Source organism: Etheostoma cragini, chromosome 21 (assembly GCF_013103735.1).
Source record: "Etheostoma cragini isolate CJK2018 chromosome 21, CSU_Ecrag_1.0, whole genome shotgun sequence".
NCBI lineage: Eukaryota > Metazoa > Chordata > Actinopteri > Perciformes > Percidae > Etheostoma > Etheostoma cragini.
Window position 1 is genome coordinate 14,812,280 of NC_048427.1, and position 18,986 is coordinate 14,831,265.

General features: G+C 42.5%; 1 protein-coding gene across 2 annotated transcripts in view; it reads right to left on the reverse strand.

Annotated features, from left to right (window-relative positions):
* l3mbtl2 (L3MBTL histone methyl-lysine binding protein 2) overlaps positions 1–15,168 on the reverse strand; it is a 29,053-nt gene extending 13,885 nt beyond the window's left edge. For both annotated transcript variants that reach the window (XM_034859742.1, XM_034859741.1), the window contains exons 1-2: positions 15,157–15,168; positions 11,161–11,164 (exon numbers count right to left, since the gene is read on the reverse strand). The gene's annotated coding sequence lies outside the window, so the exon portion shown is untranslated. The remainder of the gene's footprint in view (positions 1–11,160; positions 11,165–15,156) is intronic.
* Between the last annotated feature and the right edge of the window lie 3,818 nt (positions 15,169–18,986).

Below are 18,986 nucleotides of genomic sequence, written 5' to 3' on the forward strand. Positions count from 1 at the left end.
AGGGAAAGAGAAAAAGGCAGCAGCTCGCAGGATGGGGGAGGCAGCGGAAAAAGCCTCTTGCTGGTTATGGAATAGGAGGGAGGAGTTGAGCTGGAAGCCAGGAGGGGAAGATGGGCAGTGACTCGGCCACCACTGCCGACCCACCATCGGGAGGGTGTTGTGGTTAAGGGTCGAAACACCCAATGAACGATGGGTACCACCTGATGACATCAACCCCACCTGGCCAAGGCTACATTCACTTAAGGTGAATAAAGATAAGAAGCATTTTCGGATGTATTTGTAATCTTCTCAAAACATCTCGACTCCTCCAAATCTCAGAGAACACAGATGAGATATATTTTGAATGTGCACAAAGTTTTGAACATGAGCAGAAATCTTGCTCAAACACATCTGAAATGTATCAGTCCAGTTTGGTCTTTTTACAAATTAGAATGAATTAATGTGTCATTCAGGTGAATAATTGTCATGTGCACATTTAAGGAGGTTACTTTCCCAACAAAAGACACAAAAGCGGGATGAGAGCCTTACTGCGATATATCCCATTATGTTTTTATATTTGGATTGTAATCTATGTTTCCCTTTACATAAATTGATTCAGAAAAAGGTAGAAATAGGGGCATGAAAATCCAACAGAATGCAGGAAATTAAGTATTTAATGCTCAAAAGCTTCAGGGGTGGACCCCCAGACCTCCATATCATAAGTCACCATAAACACAAATCTGGAAAGAAAACACTAGGCCTTGGTGCCATCTAACTTACATACGGGGTGGTACAAAACTCAATCTCACCTAGGGCAACGAAAGGGCTAGAACCAGCTCTGGTGCACATTCTCTGTCTCCTATTGTCAAACTTCATGTAGTCTTGGCTAGTTACCAGCAATTGTATTTCCTAGCTGCGATTAATTACATTTTTCTATTGTTCCTACTGACAATATAATAGTGGCGCAGAGGAGCTTGGATAGTATTGTGCATTTTATGATGTAGCTAAAACATGACATTGTCTCCAATTTAAAACCATAATGTTTATCTTTAGTCTTAAAGGCATTTTAGATTGGACCTCTGAGACTAAATAGACAGAGGGGAAACACATATCAGGCTGTCAAATTATTTTATGTTGCAGGCATAAAGGTAGAAAACTCAGCGATGTTGTTGTCAGCATCCAAAAAGCCACTTTTACAAATAATCAGATACATATATGCCTAGAATGACTACTATTTAATGCCTGGAACTAAAAGGCATGTTAAAATATAACGCTATGTATTTAAACCAAAACCATGACCAAAGGTGTAGATTTCACTTAACCATTGGGGGGGTGGTTAACATTACACATATTTACCATATTTACCTTTAACACCTCGTCACCCTGGTACTTACCTGCAATGAAACAAACTTGCCGCCAACTCGAACGCCTGACAAAAAAATCATCTCTCACAGTCCACCATGAAGCCTATAAACTCCACCTCACTGCCTACAAAGAGGCTCTCATTTCTGCCAAATCTGCCCACCTCACCTCCATCTTCACCAACCCCTGTCATAACTCCAGAACCCTCTTCTCCACAATGAATAACCTCATCAAGCCTCGGACCAACACCCACCCACCTCTTCTCCTGATCTCTGCAACTCATTCCTTCACTTTTTTGCAGACAAACCTAAGACCATTTATCAGTCTCCATACCATGCATCTGACCTCCCAGTATACACTCCAGTGCCTACCACGGACCTTCCTCTCCCTATCTGGCCTGACCTCCCTTCTCCTCCTCCACACTGCCTCCTCTCCAAGTTTGACCTGGTCACCACCCCTGATATCTCTAAATTCATCAGCTCTTCCAAACCCACTACCTGCTCACTGGACTCCCTACCTACTCCTCTCTTGAAGATATGCCTCCCCGTCCTCTCCCCCTACCTCACTAACCTCTTCAACTCCTCTCTGTCCCTTGGAACTGTCCCCTCTGCTTTCAAAAGTGGTGCTGTCAACCCAGTCCTTAAAAAACCTGGTCTGGATCCTTCTTCCCTTAATAATTACCGCCCTATATCCAACTTCCCCTTCCTGTCTAAAACCCTCAAACGTATAGTTGCCTCACAATTACAAACTCATCTCCTTGCCAATAACCAATTTGAACCCTTCCAATCTGGTTTTCGCCCCCTCCAAAGCACAGAAACTGCTCTGCTCAAAGTCTTCAACGACCTACTCACTTCTGCTGACACCGGTTCCCTCAACATCCTTATTCTTCTTGACCTGAGTGCAGCCTTCGATACTGTGAGCCATGACATGCTGCTCACCAGACTCAAAGACCTTGGTATCGAAGGTACTGCACTCACCTGGCTCCGTTCCTACCTTTCTGACAGATTTCATTTCATCTCCCTTCATAACCACACCTCTGCTATGGCCTCAGTCACCCAAGGCGTTCCCCAAGGCCCAGTACTAGGCCCCCCCTTTTTCATCATCTACATCCTCCCCCTTGATCAGATACTCCACCATTTCAACCTGAACTTTCACTGTTATGCCGATGACACCCAGATCTACCTCAGCAACAACTCCCCCCACAATCCCCCCCTCCCCTCCCACATCAACTCCTGTCTGTCAGCGATCAAAACCTGGATGCACCACAACTTCCTCAAACTATACAGCAATGAAACAGAATTCATCCCCATAGGCTCCAAATCCACTCTCAGCAAAGCCAATAACCCCACTCTCACCATTGACGGAACCTTCATCTCCCCATCTCCCCAGGCCCGCAACCTTGGTGTGATTTTTGATTCAACCCTCTCCCTTGAGCCTCACATCCGTCAAGTCATCAAAACCTCGTTCTTTCACCTTTGAAATATTGCCAAAATCAGACCCTCACTCACTCCCTGTGCTGCTGAAAGACTTATTCATGCCTTCATCTCCTCACAACTTACTATTGCAACTCACTAATCCTCGGCATCAGCTAAACCTCCATTAAAAGGCTCCAACTGGTTCAGAACTCAGCCGCACAACTCATCACCCGCTCCACATCCTGGCACCACATCACTCCGGCCCAAAAACAGCTAAACTGGCTTCCCATTTCTCACCGGAATATATACAAAATCCTGGTCCTTACCTACAAAGCCATACACCACCTTGCCCCGTCATACCTCACTGTCCTCCTCTCCCCCTACCAACCTTCACGGTCCCTCAGATCCACCTCAGCCGGTCTCCTCTACGTTCCCAAGTCAAAGCTCCGCAGTTTTGGGGACAACGCCTTTTCCAGGGCAGCTCCCAGTTTCTAGAACTCCCTCCCCCATGAGATCCGCATCTCTGAGTCCCTCACCATTTTTCAGTCTCGTCTGAAGACCCATCTCTTCTGTTCTGCCCATCCTTAGTTTTCTTTTTTTATATATATTTATCTACTGTTTCTACTCTGTAAAGCAACTTTGAGCCTGGGAAAAGGGCTATACAAATTCAATTTATTATTATATTAAGGGGAGGGTATGGTGACCCAATTCCTTAAAATTTAAAGACCCAAAACAGCATAGTTTGAAAGAAGGAACCAGGTTAATTAGAACAACAACAATTGTTATAAAAAAAACTTCAAATTAAAAACACCTACAAGGATTTCAAGGGGGAATATATGCGTGATCATAATGTGGAGAAGACACTGGAGAAATGCAATGCTGTGGTCAATGAGCTCTGAAGGTCCCCAGGGGTCAGATACAAATTGCCTCCACGTCTATAAAACCTTGGGGAATGTAGATTACATGATTAAGGTTTTATGCTTTAGTCATAAATGCACAATTGGTTTGCCTGTCTGCCCACTATAAACCACATGTAGTAAACAGTGTGTGGCTGGGTGTCAGTGATGATTTCGGTGTTGATGATTTCTACCATTTTCCAGTCATGTTAAGAAGAAGTCGTCTATTGGAGGAAGCAGGCAATTACACAGAGGAGGGGACTCAAATCATTTCCTACAGGGAAACCTACAGGGAGACTTGTTGCAGGTAAGTAGCGGACTGTTTGTGGGCACATGTTGCGTCCTGCAAGTGCATATGCTGTGAGGTCAGAACTTTATAAATCTTAACACATTGTTGCTCTATAAAAAAATAACATTTTATGTCCAAAACGTTTTTTGTTTTTTAGTAAATGACAAAACAGGCTAATTTGAAAACACTATATTGAGTTGTTTACCTCCGAAAAAGTCTGATGAAATTGCCTTATTGCTATTTAAATATTTGTAAAACCCACAGATAGACGTAAAGGGTGGGTAAATTGCACCACTCACGGGCCAAGCCCATAGCGCCAGACTATGTACAGACTAGTGCTCTCTCACCCTGGATAGAGTTGGGGGTATCAGAGCCAGAGGAGGGAACGCGTACAGGAGAACAGACGCCCACGCAAGCGCGTCCACGCCGAGAGGCGCGCCTGGATCGCTTATTGAGAAAAACAGCGGACATTGCGCATTGTCTTTCGAAGCAAACAGGTCCACTTCGGCCCGGCCATAGCACAACCACACCTGCCTCAGAATGGCTGGGTGCAGAGTCCAGTTGCCGTACAGCGGTGTGCCCCTGGACAGCAAATCCGCACCGCGGTTCAGAGCCCCGTGGACATGTGTCGCTCTCAGAGACAGGAGGTGTCTGCTGCTCCAAAGTATCAGTCTGCGTGCCAGCGTGTGTAACTGACGGGAACGCAAGGTCCCCTGACGGTTTATATAGGCTACCGTTGTCGTGTTGTCCATTCTCCTAAGAACATGGTGTCCGCTGAGAAGCGGCAGGAAATGCCTCAGGGCAAGAAACACTGCCAGGAGCTTGAGGTAATTTATATGAGAGCGCCGGAGACTCTCGCTCCAAACGCCTCATAAAACGGCCCTCCTGTGTTCCCCCCCAGCCCGAAAGGTTCGCGTCTGTGGTGACCACCTTCCGAGCAAAGAAAGCCAAAAACCTCCAGCGGTGCAGCGCCATTCCGCACTCCACAGTAACCGTTACCCTCCCAGCGCCATAGCGCACAGGATCCAGTCTGAGGGAGGCAACACAACGCTGGAAATCCCTCGTAAACAGGCGGCCTAGTGGATCACCAGAATAGCCGCTGCCATCAGTCCCAGTAACCTCAGACATATTCTGAAAGCAACGGACCCCCGTAGTCGAAAATGCGCGAGACAAGACTCGATAGCCTTCACCCTCTCCGCCAACAGGCGGGCTGTGAAGGACACTGAGTCAAGAGATAGCCCCAGAAATATTATATTTTGCACTGGGGAAAGCACACTCTTCTCTGTGTTTATTATAAAACCCAGATTGGTCAGATGGTGTGTGAGGAGCCAATCGTCTAGATATGTAGCTAGACGGAGACCCTGCCGCCTTAACGGGGCTACAGCTGCTTCGGTACACCTCACAAACACCCTTGGGCTCAGAGACAGACCGAAGGGAAGCACTCTATACTCGTAACAGACACCCCAAAAAGCAAACCTCAGATATTTCCTGTGGGGAGGATAGATCGCAGTATGGAACTACGCGTTTCTCAGATCGACAGATGTGAACCAGTCGCCCTGGCGCACCAGACAAAGCAGAGACGCATGAGTGAGCATCCTGAATTTTTATTTTCAGAGTTATTTGTTCAGAGCCCGCAGGTCCAGGATAGGGCAAATTCCGTTCTCATACCAAAACATACCTGGAGTAAAAGCCGTTCCAACTCAGCTCGGGAGGCACTACAAAAATTGCTCTCCTTTCTAACAGCAAGATAATTTCCTCCTGTAGAACGCGAGCTGACTCCCCCCGGGCCTGTGTACAGAGTATGCCCGAGAAGCGAGGGGGGGTAACAACAAATTGAAGCCTGTAGCCCCGAGATATTGTTCTCAGTACCCAGGCTGAATTTGTGATAGCTGTCCATCTCTCTCTCTCTGGTAATATATGGTCTATGGTCTATGGTCTAGGGCAGGGATGTCCAAAGTTTTTTTGGTGAGGGCTAATACAGAAATATAAGCAAAGGCTCGGGCCACACACTAGAGGCGACATATTGACACATGATTACTGTGTGTATTTCTAACTCGCCTATAATGTGAAGAACATTGCTCTCAGTGGGAGCAGTGATGCTGTCCTTTGGATTGAAGGATGGCTGGGATGTCAGGAGAAAGTTTGGTGGTTGAGACACGAAGGACTTCACAGAGATGTCTATCAGTCATTCTGGATCTCAGTCTGCTTTTGTTCTGATTTAACAGAGAAAATGTTTGTTCACATATGTATGTTTAGCCAAAAAGGCTCAACATTCTTTTTGCGTGGCGTCTCATCAGAGGAAACTTGGCATTATGTAAACTCTGATAGAAGTCAGGGAGGGAGAGAAGCTGATGTTGAGTCTTCAGAGAATCATCACATTGCATTTCAATCAGTTCTAACTGCAGACTCTCTTCCACTTCTTCTGCATCCACCAGGAAGGGGGTCGAGGACAGCGTTATTTGTTTTTCAATGGCAGAAAAATCTTGAAAACGCTGGTTGAATTCTGTCACGAGAGATGTAATCACTGACACATATCTCTCCTTTTTAGCAGAAAGGTCTGCCCTTGGAAAAGCAGACTTGATTTCAGACAGCGCAGGGAAGTGTGCAGCATTAAAGCTTCGTAGTTCTGTCTCAAACAGGCGGAGCTTTACACAGAAGGCTTTCATGTGCGCATACAGGTGTGACACCAACTGTTCTTTGCCTTGTAGGTTCTTGTTCAGTGTATTCAGATGATGAGTGAGATCAACTAAAAATGCCAGGTCTGCCAGCCACAGAGGGTCACTCAGTTCATAAAGAGGTCGGCCCTTCTCTTTCAAAAACTTGTCGATTTCTGATCTCAGCGAATAAAACCGCTGCAGCACGGAGCCGCGGCTGAGCCAGCGCACATCAGAGTGGTAGAGTACATCCCCGTATTCAGCATCCACATCAGATAAGAAAGCTTGAAATTCCCTGTGGTACAGTCCTCTAGCTCGAATTATGTTGACAGTTTTTACAACAGTGTTCATCACATCGCCCAGCTGGACCGTCTTGGCACACAGTGCTTCTTGGTGGATTATACAGTGCATCCTAACAGCCTCACCTCCGCTCTCTTTTACCTCGGCGCACACCATGGATGCCATTCCTTTGCGCTCACCCGTCATGGCCGGAGCTCCATCCGTTGTTACTCCACAGAGCTTGTCCCATTTAAGCCCCGTCTTTTCAACTGCCTCTGACACAGCTTCAAAAATATTTACACCCGTCGTTGTGCCTTTTAGGCTCATCATATCAAGAAGCTCCTCCGTACAGCAAAAATTATCATCGACTCCCCGCAAAAAAATTAACAGCTGTGCGGTGTGTCTGTGGCGTCTGTGCTCTCATCGCATGCTATCGAGAAAAAATCAAAAGCACAAGCTTTGTCTCTCAGCTGAAGTTTTAGGTTAGCTGACAAGTCCTTGATTCTCCGCACCACTGTATTTCTGGATAAGCTCACGTTGTTGAAATCCTGCACTTTTTCCGGGCACATTACTTCTGTGACTTTGATGAGGCACTGCTTTATGAAATCACCGTCTGAGAACGGTTTGCCATGCTGGGCAATAAGTTTAGCCACTTCATAGCTTGCTGCTGTGGCATTTTCTTGTATTTTGTTAGCACGAAAAAAAAAACTGTTGTTGAACTTGCAGGCTAGCTGCCATTAGCTTGAATTTTGTTGCTCTTTCGGAAGCTGTGTACGATGCGTAGCTCTGATGCTTGATCTCATAGTGCCGACGGACATTATGCTCCTTCATCACGGCAACATCTTCATTGCAAATCAAACAGACACACTTTCCGTTGATTTCTTTAAAGAAATAGTCATTTTCCCACCGTGTTTGAAATTTTCTGCACTCACTTGCTACCTTTCGTTTCTTCGGTGCTGCCATTTCTGGTGACTCGTGGTAAATTGTTTTCTTTGCTTAATTTTGTTAAATGGAGAAGCACCTTTTCCGTTACTGGCTCCATCTAGTGTTAAAACTGAGAAGTGCAACAGAGTTGAGTTCAAGCACCATGTGCGGGCCATATTCAACTATATTTTCAGAATTTGCTGCGGGCCAATAAAAACTGACCGGGGGGCCGCAGTTGGCCCGCGGGCCGTAGTTTGGACACCCCTGGTCTAGGGTGACCAGGCGTCATCGGATTTAGGGGACATTCCACATTTTTGGTTGTCCGTTCCTTTACTTAAATACAGATGAAAAAAACTACCTCTGTCCCTGTTCTGTTTTTAAAGAAACATTAGGTTTTTCAATCAGATTGAAAGTCAAACTGGAAATGTCCCAGTTTTTCCCCCTTTTTGGGGATTATGTTCCAAGTTTTGATCTCGGACGTCTGGTGAATTTATATCATATCTGAATATTCTATTACTGTTAAGCTCACAATTCCTATTTAAATACGCCTAACCATGTGTCCTGTTTCATAGCTACATGTATGACCTTTGTAGCAAAAAAAACATGAAAATCAGTTTTGTATTCAGTGAGATTGATTAACTAAACGCGCTGACAGCTCATTTCACCTGCCAAACACATTACACTGAGCGGAGCGGGTGACGGGTCCAAGATGGTGGCCCCACGTCTCGTCAGCGCCAGTAGCGGTCGATGCGTTGTCTAATCTTTATATGTCTATGGATACACCCCCATGCTTAACAGTTGGACAGAGGTTCTTTTCATTCAATTCTGTGCTCTTTCTTCCCCCAAAGTACCTTTGCTCATTCGGGCCAAAAAGTTCTATTTTAACCTCATCGGTCCACAGAACTTGTTTCCACAATGCATCAGGCTTGTCTATATGTTCATTTTTAAACTTCAAATGCAGATTTTTGTGGCGAGTACGTAGAAGAGTTTTTTTTTGTGATGACCCTTCCATGAAGACTGTATTTGTACAAGTATCTCTTTAAAGTGGAATGGTATAGCACAACTGCAGTGTCTGCCAGGTCTTTCTGGATGGATCGTGCAGTCTAACGTGGGTTTAGACTTGCTTTTCTCACAATCCTGCGAGCTGTTCTGTCTATTTTTCTTGGTCTTCCATATCTTTCTTTTCACTTCCACGGTTCCTGATGACAGCCATTTCTTAGTTACATTCCGAACATCCGTGCCCCACTGTACTACTCCAGTTTACGTCCTGCTCATTAAGAAAAAGAAGAACAAAAAAACAACAACCATCATTTAAATTGAGATTGACATTCTCCTTTGTCACTTCAGTATTTTTAAAAAATATGTCTTTTGTACATTTTTGAAATTCTTTTACAGTTGCATTATATTTGTACTGTTTGATCATGTCGTCAAGATCACGCCACAAGACTACACTGCAAATTGAAATAAACTTTTGTGATTTGTCCACACATACTGCTATTTCAAAATGAATTCCCTTCTTAAGTCATAACCCTCTCTCTATCTGTAAACAGTCATATGTTTCCAGGCCACATTGTATTTTTTGGTTTAAATTATTTGTGCAGTCTTAAATTTGACCAGATCCTTAAACTTTATTTCAAACATTTGTTCTGTGTGTTCCTCAGGATTCACATTAGGATGCAACTAAAAGACATTACTCATGGGGAGGAGATTCTCAGTCAACTTACCATGATGATGATGACACAACTAAAAGAACTCCAGATTGAGGTTTAGATACTCAGGAAACATGTGATGCGCAACATGTGATCATGTCTATTCCTCTGGCATCAAACTTTGCATTTGAATTGCAAGGTGAATCATCTTTATCTGTCTAATCATTATGTTAATAAAAAAAAAAAAAACTACTATAGAAGTGGATTTTTTTTTTTTACTGTAATCCAGCCAAAAGCAGTCTTCTGATATGTGAAGCTACAGATTGACAGCAATTGGGGTAACACAGACTACACATGCCTGTATAGCTTCAGGGCTCACAGCAAGATATTTGAAGCTAAAACAGCAAAACACCTGACTTTGTGTAATAAAATTTGTAGTCACTAAAATATCAGCAAACACATAATTATTTCCCCCAATATATTTTAAACATATTGTAAATGGAAGGTGGACAGAAAATTAAAAACCATATGTTAGTGACTGGAAATTTTGGTCAATTAATATCAATTTATTTTAGTGTCAAACCATTACTATAGCTCAGGACACTTTCCAGATGGAGTAGGTGGAGACCAGTGGTGGGGGGGTCCAGACCTTTATGGGATTCCCAAAAACAAAAGGGGAAATCATTTTTTTTACTATAATTCCATTCATAATTAACACAATAGCAGGATTTATGACTATTTACAGTATATACACCGGTTTTATACACTTTATGAACATCTGAAAGCAAAAACCCTATCAGATGGTAGCCTGGGAAAACCCTGACAGACTTCTGACAAATTTAAGTTTTGATCTGAAAACGGTACAGAGACTAGTCCACATAACATTTGGGGATGGGAGGAAAACGTGCTTCGGTTTAATAGCATTCCTTTAAACCAATCAGAATCGTCATGGGCGGTGCTAAACTCTGCACAGAGCCACTGCAAAATAGCGGTGGGCGAGAAACTCAGATTGGACAAATAGACCTTGCTGTCTGGATTTACCCTGCAGAGATCTGTGGAGCAGTCAACCATAATGCTAATCAATCCAAATTCAAAACTGCAACACAAAGAAAGAGGAAGGAAACCGAAAACACAGTAGGCTACATGCATATATTTGCGGCCCGAGCAATCCCTTAAGTGGAACTTCAAGGATATAGAACATTAGCCATTTGAGCATGTAGCTTGCTAGCTCAAAGTTTGCCGTCATTTCCTGTATTCAGTGGCACTTCTACATTGAATTAAACCCCAGGCATGACCCCTTTGAGACCCCCCCCCCCCCAAAAAAAACAACAACACCACAATTGCAAATCTATGTAAGCGAGAGCCGAGATAGAAGAATTTTTCCAGTCAAAGGATGAACCATTGGCGCCCAGATAGCTCAGTTGGTAGCGCTGACCCTTCTTCAGCTGGCATTAACGCAGGTGAGGGACTACATTATGTTGATACAACACAGGCCCTAATCATGAACCGACACACTTTCAGTCACATAAGGACTACCCCATGACCCCTTCCAATACAGCTGGCATTAACATGTGAATGATGGCTGTACACTCACCTATAGGATTATTAGGAACACCATACTAATACTGTTTGAGACCCCTTTTGCCTTAATTCTACGAGGTGTTGAAAGCATTCTTTGGAAATGTTTTAATTCTCTTTCCGACAAATTCTGACTCTACTATCTGAATGTCTCAGCAGAAATCGAGACTCATCAGACCAGGCAACATTATCCAGTCTTCAACTGTCCAATTTTGGAGAACTCTTGCAAATTGTAGTCCCTTTTTCCTATTTGTAGTGGAGATGAGTGGTATCCGGTAGGGTCTTCTGCTGTTGTAGCCTATCCGCCTTAAGGTTGTACGTGTTGTGGCTTCACAAATGCTTTGCTGCATACCTCGGTTGTAACGAGTGGTTATTTCAGTCAAAGTTGCTCTTCTATCAGCTTTGGCCAATTCTACTCTGACCATTAGCACCAACAAGGCATTTCCGCCCACAGGACTGCCGCATGCTGGATGTTTTTTCCTTTTTACACCAGTCTTTGTAAACCCTAGAAATGGTTGTGGATGAAAATTCCAGTAACTGAGCAAATTGTGAAATACTCAGACAGCCCGTCTGGCACCAACAAACATGCCACTATTACGGACAGGTGAGATAGCGTTTAAAGAGCGTGGGAAAGAGGGTTTCGAGCTCCGTTAGGAGACGATTAAAGTCTTGCTTCTCCGCTAGTGGAGCTCAACGGTTCCAGGTCTGGTGCGTTTCTTTGGCTTTGTGCACCAGCCTCTCTACATGGTAGAGCATTACATCATATGCCTCCAGGGGTGTGTCAGGCTGAGTGGAAGAGACGTTCTGACACTAAGCTGACAGCTTTCAGAGGAAGGGTCAGTTCCCTTTCACCAAATGAGGCCCATAGTGTCTCTTGGATTAGGTGCTTCACTTCTGCTCACACTCTTTCTCCGTCTTTGAGGTTGGCTCTCGGCTGGTCGCTCAACTCAGGTGCGCACTCTGATGCAGACTCCTTGCACTGCGTAATGTAAACAGCCTCAGTCTCCTCATTAACATCCATCACTTTAGCCTGTTCAGTAACACTTGAAAATATGTTTTTCTCGCCTAAAATTTTACCCTTAAAAAAGTGCTGCTGTTTCCACATGCTTTGGCCCTCTGGGATGACCCTGAGTTCATTGGGAAGGTAACACTCCCAACTTGTTGTTTCTAGTGGCAGTGTGACACTAGGCCTTACTGACAGAGCTACAGAGGTTAGAACACAGAATTTCTATTTCCGTCCAAATAAATCATCTGAAAAATTAATAAAAAGTACTACTGTAAGCATATTATAGGGGCTATATACTAAAATAGTACTCTAGCCACATGTCTCAACTTAGAACAGAAAAAATGACTTATAAAAGGGATTTTATATGAATGTATTTCTACAGATATGTCTGTGCGTTTGTCTTATTTATTTCTAAAAAAGCCAAAAAAGTGCTAAATACAAAAACACATCCACATCACTCACAGATATGTCTGAAAGAAGTACATACATAGATTTATAGAAATAAGTAATCATAATTTTATGAAATGGTTAAATGCCATCAGAAGTCCATATTTTTGCCTTCAGACAGCTGTAAGAGATCACAGGAATAGTTTTTGTTGAATAGTTCATGTTTGGTATAAATCAACTCGTCTTCTTATTGGCTACACAGGGATGCCAGTTTTATGACCTTATCTTCTAATTTGTGGGCTACACTGTCAATCTTTCCCACGTGGGCCCAATGGGGAGTGTGAGATTTAATTTGCTTAGCTTGGGGGTATCTTGAGATACACTGTTGCTATTGGCTGGGAACAAGGGTCATTGCAATCTGCACAAGCCAGAGAATGCAACGCTGTAGCCCGCCCACGGAAAAAGATACACACGATAGAAACGATGCACTATCTAGATTTCTCTACGTCAAAACTTGGGCTGAAACTACAAGATTGTGAAGGGACCAGATAATTATGGATTACAAGGCTTGGATATTCTAATACCTTAGGGTGTTTTCGATGTTGTAAAGACACGAGGAGACAGGTAGGAAACACACACTCGATTAGACTCAAATCTTTCTGTGTTTCTTTACTTCAGAACATGATTATCACCGTTGTGAGTCACCTTATTGCTTAGTTTGTGGGCTCGATGGAATCAGGAGACTTTAAGCTTTCAAATGATGTTTGGCATGAGCATGTTTATTACGGTTTAATGCTTACAATTTATGAGAGAAGTCAGCACTTCCGAAAAACGGCGAGTTTATCTTCCGTGGACGGGAACTATGCGCTCAAGAAGAGCCCTCTACCATGATTCTTTTGAAGTTACCTTGTAGTTCCTTTACAGTCATCTCCATGGGTTCTCATTATATTGTTGGCAAGAAAAAAAAAAAAAGTCTTTACTGTTGTCCGCTCCGTTTTCAGCTCGTTGAGTGAGTTGGCCTCAGCCATGTTGCTTTCTTGACTGATGAATGGACAGGTTGACGGCAGGTATGTGGTTTCCTCCAGACCCCCAGGTGTAATCATCCCCCCTCTTTGTGGTGGGCTTTTGTGAAGCCTTCACTGGTCAAGGCCGGTTTCTCACTGTCAAGTGTTTCTTTAAACTGTGAGGTGTCCACACTTGAAGGACCAGACTTCGGATTTTGCTCAGAAAGTCTATTTTATTTAGAAGAGTTAAACGGGTACCAGTGTAAATATGTGAACAGGTGAAAAAACCTTTAAACAAAAGAAATGAAAAACATTAAAACTGGTATTTTTACCAATACGGATAAGGTTAAGTGCTTACTACAGGACACACAGATCAAAGTAAACATTACAACAGGATAAGGCATTTAACTTAGAAGACTAGGTAGTTTAAATCCGGTAAATGTATTATTTAACAAGTGTACACACACACACACACACACACACACACACACACACACACACACACACACACACACACACACACACACACACACACACACACACACACACACACACACACACACACACACACACACACACACACACACACACACACACACACACACACACACACACACACACACACACACACACACACACACACACACACACACACACACACCTAGTCTTTTAGAATTCATATACGTGGATTCCCATTTAGTGCGGTGACAATTTCTTTTACCCACAACAGTAACACATTTAATCCATTAAATACCAAACATAAATAACCAAATGAGAATCCATGTGAGTTTACCGATAGCGCGTCACAATCAAAGTCCCACTTCCTCACAGTGGTTGCTTCTATGCGTCTGCCGTCCCTATCAGTCCAACGCACGCCAGTCAAATCACGGATGCGCGTATTTATAACGCGTTGATTGAACTGGGTGAGAGCTTCTGATTGGCCAATTCAGTTCACCTGGTTGAGCAGGCGCTGAGTCCCGTGCAGGCTGCCAAGCAGAGCGCGCAGGGGAGACGTCACGCAGGAGAAGATAATGGGATCGGTACAACGGGGGACAGCCACACCTCCGTTATGTTTAGCGCGACAATGCCAAATCTGCCATGCTATTGATTGGTTGCAATACACAGGTCATCAGGAATTGTAGGGCTATTTATTTATTGTCCCAATAGGTTAATTAAGTCCAATAAACCGGTGTTTATTGGAGTCAGATTGGCTTCATCAGGTTAATTAAGTGGCGCAGGTGGATGCAGGCACTCTGCTCCTAGAGTACTTTATCCATGTGGATAACGTGTTACTATCGGAATTCACTAAAACGCAGTCTACAAAGCATTGGGAGGGTTACGCTCAAGTTTGTTTGAATTAAGTTGTTTTTAAAAGTCTAATACAGAATTAGTTCAAGTATCCAAAAAATTATATTTAAATAACAGTAAACCCAGAGGGGGTCAAATTTGACCCAGTGGTCAGCAGGTGTGATTATGGGCCGCCATTAGAAAATTTAACTGATTCAAAAACAGCATCCTCACTAAACTTTGACATATACCACTCTGTAATAAGTCTATAGTGAAATATTAAGTCAAAATAATTCATAGATTGATTTTTGTTTTATTCCAAAACAGAGTCTACTTTTAAGTAAACAGGTAATATTAGAAACATTCGTAGAAATGGGTTGGACTGAAGTAAGATTAAAGGTGTAACACAGAATGGATTGACAATTTATACTTTATACTTGAAATAACCAGTCAAACCATTGTTGATTTAGCCAGTTAACAACAATTGGATACCATAAACTTGGCAAAGGTAAGGTAACAATTTGTGTTCTCATTGCCCCTTTAAAAGACTCTTTTGCCACTTGGGTCCAGGGTAGGTGTAATGGAGGAAGCAATAAATACTAATTAAAAGTCTTTATGTTTGCATTTTGACTAAAGTCGGGTGGTTGGCCTGGCAGAGGTGGCAACAGGACATTGCAGGCCACCTTGTGTCCATTGTTTTTTCCATTTGTTGGGGAACGGGCACTATTTAAGCACTTTCTAAACTTGAAAGCAACTTTCAAAAAAGCTTACCCTAAAAGAATGTTTGTCTTCTGCTCTTTTTGCATATTTGGTGATCAATAAGTATCTCAAGCTTCAATATCCACCCTTTGCATTTCCGGGAAATTTTAATTGTTTCTTTTCTTTCTTTCAGTGGCACATTGGAAGTCCTTTTCTTATATATGTTTTATTTACATAAGTACAATATCACATTGGTAGGGACCTTAATAAGTACTATGAATGACTTAGGCCCTGGGAAGTTTAGTCAAAGTTAATAGATTAGATTAGATAATACTTTATTCATTCCACAGTGGGGAAATTCCCTCATTACAGCTGCATTTTCTACAATAAAAGCAAAACAAACAAATAAACAAGTAAACACACAAACAAACAGGCAAACAACAGACAATGAGCAGAGGGTATGGCTGGATGTAAAGTGGCGTCAAATAAAGGTATTGTTAAGTGCGGTTGCCATAATGCAAAAAACAATATTGCAGTGTAAGTGAGTGACGTTACAATTAAATTGAACATGTAATTAAAGTAATATTGCAAAAGTAGGTAACCCTAATATAAATTATATTTATCTGTGACCATAAATAATATTGAAAAAGTAAGTACTTGTAATGGAAATAATAAATACAGATAATAAAGATAGACAGAGTGTGTGGAGTAAATGAAAACGGGAACAGAAACTACAACATTAGCAGGTAGTGCAGGTGCTGTAGAGTCCGACAGTGGCCAGGATGAACAACCTGCGGTACCTCTCCTTCTTACACCGTGGTTGATCAGTCTGCTGCTGAAGGAGCTGCTCGGGGACCCACAGTGTCGTGCAGGGGGTGAGAGGTGTTGTCCACGATGGATGTCAGCTTAGCTAAAATCTTTCTCTTCCTCACTTTCTCTATGGGGCCCAGAGTACACTCCAGAACAGAGCTCGCTCTCCTGATCAGTCCATTGAGTCTGCTCCTTTCCCGGTCCGAGCTGCCCCCCTCCAGCAGACCACAGAATAAAGGATGGCAGAGGCCACCACAGAGTCACAAAAAGTCCTGAGGCAAGTCCTGCACACTCCAAAGGACCGGAGTCTCCTCAGCAGATTTAGGCAACTCTGGCCCTTCTTGTAGTGTGCATGGGTGTTGTCAGTCCAGTTCAGTTTATTGTTTAGGTGAACACCAAGGAATTTGTAGCTTTCCACTACCTCAATGTCCGATCCCTGGATGCTCACCGATGAGAAATGGGATGTTTTCCTCCTAAAGTCGACGATCATATCCTTCGTCTTGCTGGTGTTAAGCTGAAGCTGGTTGAGCTCACACCAGCTGGCAAAGTCCCTGATAACCGACCAGTATTTTGAACTTCTAGATGTGGCAGTGGGTGGTGATGTGAGTGAAGTCTGAGGTGTAGAGAGTGAAAAGGAAGGGGGAGAACACCGTACCCTGAGGTGCACCTGTGCTGCAGTGCACCACGTCAGACACACAGTGATGGAGCCTCACACACTGTGGTTTTTTGGTGAGATAGTCAGTAGCCCATGCAGCCAGGTGTTGGTCCACTCCAGCACTCGCCATCTTGACTCTGAGCATTCTGATCAGTAATATTATTGAGCTTTGCACAAACAGGCTCTGATAACTGTTCTTCAAAATTTTTAAATTGTTCTGAGTAAGTAATGCTGATCACAAGTTGGGGGCAGAGTAGTTTTTTTTGCCCCAGTGCCCACTAGCGTGTTAATCTAGTCAAGAATCCGAAAGCAGTTTGATGCCACAGTAGTGGAACTCCATGGAATTTGCCTTGATGAAACAAACAAACATATTAAACATTAATAAGAATAAACAATAAATACAAAACAGAGACAAATATGTAAAAAATAGGGATGGCATAATACCACACTGCCAAGGTTTGATTCCTAGTATAAATATGCGCTTATGGTCCTGTCCCCAAGTGTCATGATTCCCTGATGTGGTTATTAAACGATTATGCGGGTTTTACCTTCATATAGTTTTTTTCATGCGATGAAATGCCACTTTTGAAAGCATTGGTTATGCCAACCTCCCTGCAGCCACGTAGTAAAAAAGTTTCCAAAAGATACAAGAGAATTTTATAGAGAGATTTAGATAGACCTCTGATTGTAATCTGTGAGCAACCAAAGTTTTTTTTATCTCAACCAAGATGGACTTACCTGTGGGGCCTAGTGGCTATGTGCTGTGATAAACAATTCAAAGATTTGAAAAAAAAAACTATAACCTGTTCAATTAGGGGAGCATTTCTCAGAGAGGCATTTATATTCTTACTGTTTACTATACGTCAATTGAGTTCAACCTGCAAAAACAATGTCAGGATAGATTTATTGTAGTAACCACAAATGGGGAGAATAAAACAAAGTAATAGAAGCTCATGTTTTCTCAAACAATGACTATAATCAGTGTAGTTCTTTATACTCCTAATATGGCATTTAAAGCTTAAAACTTAAAAATCAACACAGTATGCATCCTCAAAAGGTCTAAATCAAACAGGTTTAGAAAACTACATTACATTGTGCGTCTCTAGTTGTAAAATCACACTCTTCCCCACTGCTGCTGAAAGCAAACACATTTGTTTTCTTCTTTCACAAACTGCTTTTATCCCACTGGACAGTCACCATGAATGGGTGGCCAAACACAATTAAGATTCACAAACCTTTATTCTAAATTGTAGAAAAGATGAAATTTAAAAACATATGACATCTATGATGTAGTGTATGATGCAACTCCTCTTGTGCTGCTGTAAGCGCAGGTTTAGAAGAAAATGTTGGCTTTTCTGGTCATTGCTTTTAGTAGATAACAAACTGGATTATTTTGAAAACTTTCCTCCAGTAAATTATTTAGTGTGATCCATATAGAAGTTAAAACATGAGTAGCTAATGTACATTTACATGTGGAATAAATTCTCAACAATAAGTGAGTAAAGGCTGATGGCTGTGTTGGTACTAGAACAAGACTATTACTTTTTTGACTGAGGGCTTGAGTGAGACTGGCAATGGAGCCAAATTGCAGGAGTTACCATTCTGCCTATGAGAAAGCAAACAAATCAAAATAAGGCAGATAGGACTCGGCATAAAATTGAATAAATGTCAGTTATTGTAATCAAGTTTTGCCAAGTAATTCCACTCATGCATACATTTTTCTGTGTTTGTGAATGAAGCCACCTTGGTCTACTGCACTAAATGTTTATTTAGCTCTTTTTAATAGTACTGGCAGCAAAACTGGCAATTATATTACTTGCATTAAGATAAAAGTTGAACATAATCCAACTTTAATCTTTTCAACTAAACCTCACCAAAAAGCAGTTGGAAGTTCAAGTTGCTGCATGGATACATTTCATGATTATTATCTATTGTGTTTTTCTTTTACATGCATAGTCCAGCAAATAATCATTATACTTTATTCACTAATGCAGCTGCACATTTGTCAGCTACATATATATATATATATATATATATATATTTTAATTTATTTGCATCCCCGCATCTTTATAGTCGCTGCCACCAGCAGCACCACCATCACTTCGCAGGCAAA